Source organism: Capra hircus, chromosome 12 (assembly GCF_001704415.2).
Source record: "Capra hircus breed San Clemente chromosome 12, ASM170441v1, whole genome shotgun sequence".
NCBI lineage: Eukaryota > Metazoa > Chordata > Mammalia > Artiodactyla > Bovidae > Capra > Capra hircus.
Window position 1 is genome coordinate 59,290,982 of NC_030819.1, and position 12,274 is coordinate 59,303,255.

A 12,274-nucleotide genomic window follows, 5' to 3' on the forward strand; every position below is an offset into this window, starting at 1 on the left:
TTCCTTTATAAAGATTTTTTAAGTTCTTAAAGTAAAACTAAAGTTTGGTCTCAGTGAATGTTCTTAATACTATTAATCTATTAAGCAGATACACATATTTGCTTTATCAAGTATCAAATTTAGTTATCAAAGAACTTCAGTTGATTTTTTGCCCTTTTCATGGTTCAGAGAGTCCTATTTCAAAACTAAATAAAAGTTAACTGAAAATATGGAAATATCCAGGGTAAATTCACCTAGTGAATAAAATTGCAATAAATAGAGGAAAAGGTATGCAAACAAAGCAGGCAATGTTCTGTTTTTCTTTGATTTATTGCTGAAGGAAAAGAAAAAAAGGAATGATGATTCAACACTTCCGAAAACCTTCATCATTTTAAACTATTTAATGAAAAAGTTATAATATAAAAATGCAGCATGAAGAAAAATATAAAAACAGGAATTTCCATCAGCTTAAAGAAGAAGTCTGAATGGAGAGTACAAAAAAGCATTTTATTTTGAATAGAGATTTGTTTCTTTTCTTAAGCGCATGAGTTTGAACACTTACCCCATGTTTGGGTCTCATTGTCTTTGGCCCCCCTTGACATCACAAAAACTTGTTTTTCCACCTGGGATTGGTTGTTGTAGTGGGTTGAATTGAAAATTATATCCATGTCATAATCCTTAGTACTTGCACATATGACTTTCTTTGGAAATAGGGTATTTATTTAATTTAGTGAATGGAAGACATTTCAAATTCTGTAGTGGCTGATAATTTTCAGAAGTTTCAAATGTATGATTTCATATAACCTCAAAATGGCCCTCTCTCCTTGTCTGCCTCTATGTTGTCCCTCCCTTCCTACTGGTAATCACTACTTTGTTCTCTTTATCCTGTGAGTCTGTGAGACTGTTTCTTTTTTGTTTTATTCACTAGTTTGTGGGGTTTTTTAGATTCCACATAAAAGTGATAAATACAGTATTTGTCTTTCTCTGTATGACTTCTTTAACTTATCACGATTCCCTCCAAGTACATCAGTTTTGTTGCAAATGGCAAAGGAAATAGGACCTTTACAAATAAAATTAAGTTAAAGGTTTCCAGATGAGATGATCCTGGATTTCGGGTGACCCCTAAATCCAATAATTAGTGTTCTTATAAGAAAAAAAGAGGGAGATTTGAGACCTACTGACAGAGGAGAAAAACCAGAGGGAAAAAACAGGGGCAGCAATTGGAATGACATATTTAAAACCAAGGAATGCTAAGGATTTCCAGAAGAGAAACTAGGGAAGAGGCATGCCGTAAATTCTCCCTCTGAACCTCCAGAAAGAAACAACCCTGCCGACAACTCGATTTCAGCCTTCTGGCCAACAGTGAAAACTTACGTTCCTGTTGTTTCATGCCACCAATTTGTGGTAATTTGTTATAGCAGTCCCAGGAAATAAACACAGTTGTACACAGCACACCTCATTTTATTGCACTTTGCAGGCATTGCGGTTTTTTAAAAAATGAAGGTTTATGGCTATCCTACCTCTCGAGCAAGTCTGTGTTTAGTCTCTCAGTCATGCTCAATTCTTTGTGACCCCATGGACTGTAGCCCGCTAGGCTCCTCTGTCTATAGGGATTATCCAGGCAAGGATACTGGAGTGGGTTGCCATGCCCTCCTCCAGGGGCTCTTCCCAACCCAGGGATTGAACCCAGGTCTCCCCTACTGCAGGCGGATTCTTTACTGTCTGAGCCACCAGGGAAGCCCATGAATACTGGAGTGGGTAGCCTATCCCTTCTCCAGGGGAACTTTCCAACCCAAGAATTGAACTGGGGTCTGCTGCATTGCAGGTGGACTCTTTACCAGTTGAGCTACCAGGAAAGCCCAGTTTGTGTCATTTTTCCAACAGGACTTGCTCACTTCATGTCTCTGTGTCACATTTTGTTAATTCTAACAATATTTCAGAGCCTCCGCCAGCAAAAAAGATTGTGACTCGATGAAGGCTCAGATGAGGGTTAGCATTCTTCTTTTTTAGCAATTTGTAGGTATTTGTAGATTAAGGGAAGTACAGGTTTATTTTAAGACATAATGCTATTGCACGCTTAATAGACTATGGTATGGTGTAAACATAACCTTATATGCACTGTGCTGTGCTTAGTTGCTCAGTCATGTCCAATTCTTTGTGACCCATGGACTGTAGCCTGCCAGGCAACTTGATCCATGGGGATTCTCCAGGCCAGAATATTGGAGTGGGTTGCCATGCCCTCCTCCAGGGTATCTTCCCAACCCAGGGATTGAACCCAGGTCTCCTGCATTGCAGGCAGATTCTTTACTGCCTGAGAAACCCCCAAATTCAATGACTTGCTTTATTGCTATATTGACTTTATTTCAGTGGAACTCAACCTGCAAGATCTCCAAGGTGTGTCTGTTATGACTTAAGTAAACGTCTAGTCAAGGCTATGGTTTTCCCAGTAGTCATGTATGGATGTGAGAGTCGGACTGTGAAGAAAGATGAGTGCCAAAGAATTGATGCTTTTGAACTGTGGTATTGGAGAAGACTCTTTAGAGTCTCCTGGACTGCAAGGAGATCCAACCAGTCCATTCTAACGGAGATCAGTCCTGGGTGTTCTTTGGAAGGACTGATGCTAAAGCTGAGACGCCAGTACTTTGGCCACCTCATGCGAAGAGTTGACTCATTGGAAAAGACTCTGACGCTGGGAGGGATTGGGGGCAGGAGGAGAGGGGACGATAGAGGATGAGATGGCTGGATGGCATCACCGACTCGATGGATGTGAGTCTGAGTGAACTCCGGGAGTTGGTGATGGACAGGGAGGCCTGGTGTGCTGCATTTCATGGGGTTGCAAAGAGTCAGACACGACTGAGCAACTGAACTGAAACACTTTTTTTATGCCTAAAAGTTTGCAGAACAACACATCTTGTTACTTTGTAGACCATCATGGAGCACTGTAATCTGTATCTCTGGGAAGTAGCCTTTGAACGGTCCTTAACGAAAGTTTCTTTAGGCTCTGCTGCATTCTAGAATTTTCTTTGGGGAATAACGGTGACGATTTCAAGACTCAGGAAAAAGAATATCAACCACCTAGGGGCCAATTGAAAGCTCTACTTTTCCACTTAGTAACACTTAACATTCTTAGGGGACAAAAATCATTTAATAACAACATCCCTAGGAAGTAAAAGCAAGTTTTCCTTGAAATGATTGCTTGGCAGAGCTATTCTTTATTCAGTGGTTCTATAATATTTTGATTTTAGTTTGTCATATGAAAAATGTACTTCAAATTGATAATAACATAAGTAAAAGTAGAGGAGGGGTGAAGAGGAAGGGCTGCATTCATCAGTGTGTTTACTACATTCACTAAGGGCTTGGGCTATATAATATTACATTTATACTTTTATTGTTCTTTTGTTTCTAAGTTGTATCCAGCTCTTTTGTGACATCATGGACTGTATCCTGCCAGCCTCTGTGCCCATTTTCCAGGCAAGAATACTGGAGTAGATTGCCATTTCCTTCTCCAGGGATCTTCCCTACCCAGGGATCAAACCCACATCTTCTGCACTGGCAGGTGGATTCTTTACCACTGAAGCACCAGGGAAGCCTGACTTTATAATAGACAGATACAAATTTAGAGCAGTTCTATTTATTTAAAATGCACTTGAACTTTCAAAGCTCATAACTTTACCATTACCTAGTCACTTAAACAAGAAAACATTGTTGACAACACTTCTCTCTATCCCCAAATTCCCCAAGTATTTTCTAAATGCTTGTCCTTTGTTGAAGTGTCTTAAAAATGGCTCATATCATATCAAGACTAGACGTTCATAGCATGTTGCTAACCGGTCCCCCAGCTTCATTATCTATTTATTCCAATCTTATTTATTATTATAAATAATCTATTATTCTATTTAATCCACCATCTACACTATTTCTTGGGTTATATTATTTTTCTAAAACAAGTCACACGATGTGAATACAAATTCCTCAGCACGATACAAAAGACCTTTTCTTATCTGTAGTGGTCAATCTGTGCACACAAAAGTATGAATTCTGTGTAGACAGAATAATAATTCTGAACTAACATTTAACTCTTTTAATGGAGACACAGGCTAGTATTTCTCAAACTTTAATGTAAATAAATATCACCTAAGGATCTTATTAAAATAAAGACGAGAAGGATGGGTGAGACCTGAGCGTCTAGACGTTGCTAATTCAAGTACCAAACTTTGAGTGGCCAGGATAGAGTGAAGCCTTAAGCTAAACGTCTAAGTAAACACTTCTCTCTCTGAATACAAGTGTGGGTCCTCTTCCATTTCCTCTTTGGTTCTCTGCCAGCGTCTTCTATGAAAGCCCAGGTAATAGAGTAAAGTCCTTGAAGACAAAGACCACAACTCCTTCCTCCTTGGGTCTCTATTCCAGGGTCTAGCACAGCGTTCTGACACAATGACTCAGAATCGTTCCACAAGCTGTCTACAACTATAATAACAGTTAATAGGTTAATTTATTACAAGAACTTCACAGACATAGTGCTGAGGGGGCTGCAGATAGGAGCTTGAAAGAGGGGGACTGTTTTCCCAGTTTCAATTTGAGTCAGGTGTGGGTTAGCCACTGAGTCTAGCCAACGGGATGCGCCATATGCTGCTCCGGGCCCTGGCCCACAGGAACATTCCACGTGTGGTTCTGCATGGTCTGTTCCTCCATGGGCTTGGTGCAGACCTGTGTAGTGGCTGTGGAAGCCAGCTGGTGAAGATGGCAGAGACAAAGAGGGAAGGAGTCTGTGACCGGTATTACTGATTGGAAGAGAGCCACCTGCTGTTCAGGACCACTCATTTTTGATCTTTCATAACTGAAAAAGAAAAGTCTTGTCTTTTTTGAACCTTTATAGATTTGAGGGTCTGTTTTTATGGTAGATTATCTTACTTAAAGCAGTTGGAATTTTGTAATTTGGCAGAATGATGCATGATATTAGTGTCAGATCAGTGTTGCTTTTAAACTGGTTATGGTTTTCAGTTTTGAGGGAAGGGATGCTTGTAAACATAAATTCCTGTTAAATTAGCTTTCTTTTTATATACCCACTTAAAAAGGTGTCTTAACCAGGCTAGTTGTATACCATAAAAACCATGTTCTTATTTGAATAGTTGCTGTTTTATTTAGAATTAAAAAAATAAACACTTTATTTAGAATGTATCTAGTTTTATCAGTGAAATGCAACATAGAAATTGCAGATATAATGTTTTTGTTACAATAATTAGTAGCAAAATTATGAGTAAATCTGAGATACTAATGGTTCCTAGGGAAATATCTAAAATAGAGATGTTTTCAAACATGTAACCCATGAATAAACAGAACTGCTTTTTGAAACTACATTCTAATGACTAACATTAAAAAGCACCATAGGAAAGGATATGATAATTCAAAGTAAGCAGTTCCTATAAAATGCAATCATTCCTCCAAGTTGGGAGTAGGAAGGATGAGGAATATAGCAGAATATTTGAATAAAAATGTCAGAGACATTAAAAAGGTATAAGGAGTATGAGGAAAATCAAAAGGGTTCTGTTAGAAGTTATTACTAAACCTTGCAATTTTACTTATATAATCACATTGTTTATAATAAAAGCCTTTTATAATTATTGGCAGTGACATATATTGTCCAACTCTTTTAGAATAAATGAAACTGAAGGGATTTCTGAGCCTTTTCATTCCAAAATTGGAACAGAGAAATTGATTTTCATATAACAGATTATTGTGGAAATAAATAACTAAATGGCCAGATATGCTTTGCCTTACATCTGTGAGTATTATTTATGGACAGGTTATTATTTATAGAAAACATGATTTGTCTTAAAATATGAAAAATATAGGTAAGTGTGTTTTCTTATATTATACATTTTTGAAAAACAAACAAGCAAAACTCCATTAACCTATTGAACCAGAGTGACAGAGTTTCAGATAATAATCAGTTGCCAGGAATTCCTAATACTATGAGGCAGAGGATGTTGGCATCAGTGGCCATCAAACAGGCCCCTCTTTTCTTTTAGTCAAATGTTTCTGTTTCTGCCTTGACCAGAGTTTTGTCTCCCAGATCAAGCAGGGGGAAATAAATCAGATACTGCTATGACTTGAGTTTTGAATTTATTTCTTCTCTATCTGAGGTTTGAACAAAATGTTACAAGGTGTAAGCAGAGTTTGCAAGCCAAGGAGGCAGGCTGAATCTGGCCTGTAGATGAGTTCTGTTGGCCTGGACAATGTCCTTGTTTTTCTCAGGAGATTGTACAAAATCACTGTGGATGGTGATTGCAGCCATGAAATTAAAAGAGGCTTGCTCCTTGGAAGGAAAGTTATGACCAACCTAGACAGCATATTAAAAAGCAGAGACATTACTTTGCCAACAAAGGTCTGTCTAGTCAAGGCTATGGTTTTTCCAATGGTCATGTATGGATGTGAGAGTTGGACTATAAAGAAAGCTGAGTGTCAAAGAATTGATGCTTTTGAACTGTGGTGTTGGAGGAGACTCTTGAGAGTCACTTGGACTGCAAGGAGATCCAACCAGTCCATCCTAAAGGAGATCCAACCAGTCCATCCTAAAGGAGATCAGTCCTGGGTGTTCATTTGAGGGACTGATGTTGAAGCTGAAACTCCAATACTTTGGCCACCTGATGCGGAGAGCTGACTCATTTGAAAAGACCCTGATGCTAGGAAAGATAGAGGGCAGGAGGAGAAGGGGACAACAGAGGATGAGATGGTTGGATGGCATCACTGACACAATGGACATGGGGTTGGGTAGACTCCAGGAGTTGGTGATGGACAGGGAGGACTGGCGTGCTGCAGTTCATGGGGTTGCAAAGAATTGGACACGACTGAGCAACTGAACTGAACTGTACAAGAAAGAAATCTGGACTGGAGCTTCTTTCAAAACACTTGAAGTTCTACCACTAATGGTTCAAGATCCTGCTTGTGGGTGATAAAGTGAAGCTGAGGGCCTGCCACCCTCTTTTGGTGGGAAGAAACTTCCTGCCTTCTCTCCCTGTTTTATTCTCCCAAAGCTTACATCTTGCATTTGCCTGTCTATACCGTGCTAGCATTTTAGTCTGTAACTCCTATAAAGAGGAATGTAGAGGATATATGGAAATCAGGAAGAACACATCAAATAATGTCAGTTAATGAGCTACTGTGATTATAGGAAAAGCATAATAATGCTGTTAAATTATTTTATCTAGTTAATAAAATATAATAATTAATTTCTGAGAGAAAAAAAACAAATCTATATTTTCCAAAAGCAGTGTTGCAATAAACTGATCTAAAGTTGTCATAACAGACTGGCAAGCATCCTAGACTATCATCGCCGCATTTCAGTTGCTGAAACCAACATTCGCTGGTATGCTGTTCCATTTTGCAGAAAAATCTCAAAAACTGGGAAGTTTAGGAACTGATAAAGATCATGGTAAAAGAAGGAGTTTCACACAAAAATGTGAATTCTTTAAAGACAGGGAATTCTTCCTTTTGGCAAAAATACAGAGAAAAGTGGAAGGTGAAGAGAGTGTTAGGGCTTGCAGGGCCCTGAGGAGTTATGTAGCCCAGACTTTAATTTTGCGATTGAGTCCATTCACCCAGAAACAAACTAGGAGCTAAGATGAAGTCACAGGTGAGGTGAAGTTATGCCCTGATGCCCAGCAGAGAGCTTTTCATCACTGCGAAAATCCCTGGGGAGACTGCTCAGGGTTTTAGAACCATTTGGATGTTTGAGTTGAGAAGAACCAGCTTAATCCTATTACCTTACCTGTGAGGAGGTAACTGGAGATGATTCAGGACATAGGCCAGAAAGATCTTCATTAAAACCAGGACGACCACTCAGCGCAGTCTCTTTCCTGGCTTGTTCAGCCTCTTCTCATGCCTTTCTTCTCCATGTTCACTTCTCTTTGGCCGAACAAGTGTTTCAGTATGACCCCGGAAGCTTCCCTGTTCAGGGCCCATGCAAGTCTTAGTACTTTATTCTAAAATACACTCTTCTCCCTTTCTGGCTCATTCCACTGCTCAAGCTTCATCCTAAATGTTACTTTCCCAAAGAAACCTTTCCTGACCTACCTGGTTAGGTGGGTCTCCCTAGAAGTCCCATTCAAAACTGTTAGCAAAAGAAATAACTTCGTGTGGCCTTAGAGGCTGGTACATTCTTTGGGGTCACTTTGTTTTAATCACTGTATTGACTTAAACTTTACTTTTCAAATTATATAGTGAAAATGTTAAAGGTTCCACAGTGCTTGTTATGCAAAATAGGATTGCTGTTCCTGATCTCTGCTCAACCACCTTATTTCTGCTTCCCAGAAAAAAACACCTTCAACTCTGTGTGTGTGTGTGCACGTGTGTGTATGTGTGTGCGCGTGTGTGTTGGTTGTTAACTCTATATTTCTTAATAATATATACTGCAGTTTCTTGATTTTGAAAATTTAGCTGCTGATTGCCTACTATAGAAAGTGAAGTCCTATCTCTTTTACATCCCTCCCTTCTCACACCTAGACACACTTCCCCTCCTAGTGCATTTATATCATAATTTCTGGTTAGATAAGTATATGGTGTTCTTACTATTCTGAATATGTGTTATGCACAATTGAGCCACATGATAAAAATGCTAGAACATTTCCTATTTTAGATACTACATATTCCTTTTACATAACTTTTATGTTCCCGGTTCTTGGTAACTGTCCTGTTTTCTCTTTGGTTAGCTTTTAGTGTACCTCTTGCTAATTTATTCCCAGACTCTCTTGCATATGTATAAATCTCATCTCAGGATGTGCGAGCACATCAGATACTGATTTCATCTTCTGGAGATGGCCACCCTCCTGCTCCAGTCTAAGGCGCCGCTTGCCACACTGGCTCTGCCACTGTTGCCTGGGACTTTCCCGCACTGTTGTGTAAATGCCTTCTTATTCTCTTCTACTGTGGGATCTCCTGATTTCTAGGTCCCTCTCTCAGAGGTTACAGGTTACTCATTTCTAAAACATTAGGATGAAGTAATATCAGTGACAAGAGCCATAGAACCTCAAGGGAATAAAGGCACTGCCTCCTTTTTATACTAGATATTTAATCACATTTTGTGTTTCTAAAGTTGTAGTTGGTTTTTTTATGACATTTCATGGAAAATAAATCCTCTCTTTTAACAGCTATGAGTGACTATTTTTAGTTTTAATATATTACCTTTCAGGAAGGTACTAAAAGCAATTGAAGATATGTTAAATATACATCACCGTTAAATCGTGCGGATAGAAGTGCTTTTTCACTTTTGAAATTACAGCTTCATATATAAAGGATTGAGTAAAATGGGTGACAGGTTTGTAATGTGCTCAAGTGGGACAATTTATATTTTATGATTCCTAAGATCAAAGAGATGAAATGTACAGTATTCAAATATGGGCTTAAATACTTGTAACTAGCAATCCCAAATGGAATATTAGTTAAGATTTTTAAAACAATATGCACTCTACATCTTTTCAAAACAATATGCCCTAAATGTTAGTCGCTCAGTCGTGTCCGACTCTTTGCAACCCCATTGACTGTAGCCTACCAGGCTTCTCTGTCCATGGGGATTCTTCAGGCAAGAGTACTGGAGTGGGTTGCCATTTCCTCCTCCAATATGCGCTAAACTACAGTAAAATTAAGAACTTCTGTTCATCAAAAGAAGCCATTAAGAGAGTTCAAAGCCAGGTTACACATAGAAAAAGTTATCTACAATACATATGTTTGAAAAGAAACAAGTCATTAAGAAACTAGTAAAAAAAAAAACACACACACAAAATCTTGAATAGCATTTTACAAAAGAATATTCTGATATCCAGTAGGCATGTGATAAAATGCTCAATACCATTCCTTATTCCTCCATCAACCCACCAGAATGGCAAAAATTTAAAAGGCTTACTGGTTGATGAGGATGTGGAGGTACTATAACCTCAGTGTACTGCTGGTGGGAACATGAAATGACACAACTGCCATGAAAAACACTGAGGGGGCTACTCAACAAATTAAACGTGGAATCACCATATACTGTAGCAACTCCACTTCTGGCCATTTGCCCCAGAGAATCTGGAATCAGAAGCTTGAACAGATATTTGCACACTAACGTTCATAGTAGCATCATTCACAGAAGCCAAAAGATTAAAACAACCCAAATGTCTATTGATGGATAAGTAGATAAACAAATTATGGTATATACCTACACTGGAATGTTATTCAGCCTTGAAACAAATGAAATTCTGATACATGTTACAACACTGATGAACTTTAAAGGCATTAAAGTACGTAAAATAAACCAAACATGAAAAGATAAATATTATATGGCTCCGATGGCACCCCACTCCAGTAGTCTTGCCTGGAAAATCCCATGGACGGAGGAACCTGGTGGGCTGCAGTCCATGGGGTCGCGAAGAGTTGGACACGACTGAGCGACTTCACTTTCCACTTTCATGCATTGGAGAAGGAAATGGCAACCCACTCCAGGTTCTTGCCTGGAGAATCCCAGGGATGGCAGAGCCTGGTGAGCTGCCATCTATGGGGTCACACAGAGTTGGACACAACTGAAGCGACTTAGCAGTAGCAGCAGCCACTTATAAAGTTACCCAGATTAGTCAAATTTACAGAGAACAGAAAGTAGAATGCTGGTTGCCATAGCCTTGGGATTACCAGCACTGGGAATTACTTTTAATATATGCAGAATTGAAGTTTGGGGTGATGAAAAATTTCTGGAGACAGATAATAGTGATGATTGTACAACAATGTGAATAAATGTACTTAATGCTACTGAATTGTACACTTAAAAATAACTCAAGCTCATTAATACCTGTGTTCTTGGAGCATAAGTGGATGAGGAAACAGAAAATGGATAAGAAAAAAATGGTCAGATTCTTGTCCTTTGACAGCATGGGCATAAGCAGGGTCCTACTTAGTACATAGGCCCAGTACCGAACTGTGTGTTGTGAATTACCATCCTCAGGGGAGAAAACCACAACCAGTAGGGTATAAGAACTTCTCCCCAGCCGTCCTAAATAGATGATTCAAAGATATACTCTATACATTCCTCAAAAAGTCCCCAGAGGGGTCAAGCCCCAGTTGCCCCTCAGAGTGATCTTGATAATACAGGGTGCTCTGGCTTTACGTTCTCCTCTGTTTCACTTTTCTCAATCTCTCACTGAGGATCCATTTGATCTTCTCCCGCATAAATTACCCACTTTGTTTGAGGGAGAGGGTGGATCAGTCTGGCCTAAGATGCAGGAACTTGGTTTCCTACTATCAAGGGCCTCAACTGTCCCCTAGAGCCTCAAAACCCTCCTATGGATTTTCTGCATCGAGCTGGCCAATGAACAGAGAAAGTATACAGGAGAATCAGGAGTTTAAACTGGAGAGGAGTGGAGATAGGACTCATCAGTGCAGACCTGCTTTCTATTGGCCAGAGCTCAGTCACAGCATTCCGCTAATTACTGAGGAAGCTGGAGAAAGCATCCCTGTCCCCCGAGGGGGAACAGCAAAGAGGATTGGTGAACACAGAGCATTGTCTCTGCCACAATTTACCATGAATTTTCCATTCATAATCTCTTCAAAATTTTCTCTTAGTATTTAATTTTGTTTCCAAAATGCAGAAAGGGATCTGCCTATCAGTTCTGTGTTAAATGAGGGAATGGAACTATAACTGATGCTTTATTATAAGTTATATTTACCAATTATAATTGATCATTGACAATCAGAGAACAAATGATAAGAAATAGGGTCTGAACTTTCTCATTTTTATTAAATAAATAGAGGCCAGATACCAGAAAAATTTTCTGGGTATGCTCTCTGAAAAAGAAGGTCCAAATCTGTCCAAGTATATGAAAAAAGAAGAAAACTCATAAGCACTGCTGTAAAGCCAAAGTTACATATATCCTTTTATGCCCTGAACTGGTCTCTCAGCTTCTTGCAACCATGAAATTTCTTCCTCTTTAAAGAAACAAAATTAGATCCAGCCTGAAGAAGAACCTTACTCCTGATTCTAGCAGTTACAGGTTGGCCCCAGAGAGGTGCACTGGGATGAAATCCTAAGTAGAAAGGTCTTGAGGTGGAAGTCTCCCAGGTTGTTTCAAAAGTGTTTTGCGAATAGAGACTGTGTCTTTATCTGATGTTGTTATTGATTGTGCGGAGTAATTTCCTGCACATATGAATAATTCGGTAAATATGATGATTCAGAGAATACAATAAATTCTTGTGTCATAAGTGAATGAGAGGGGGGACCTTGATAGAAGGTTATTACACATATTGAAAATTAATTCCTGTCCCGTTGCCATATTTA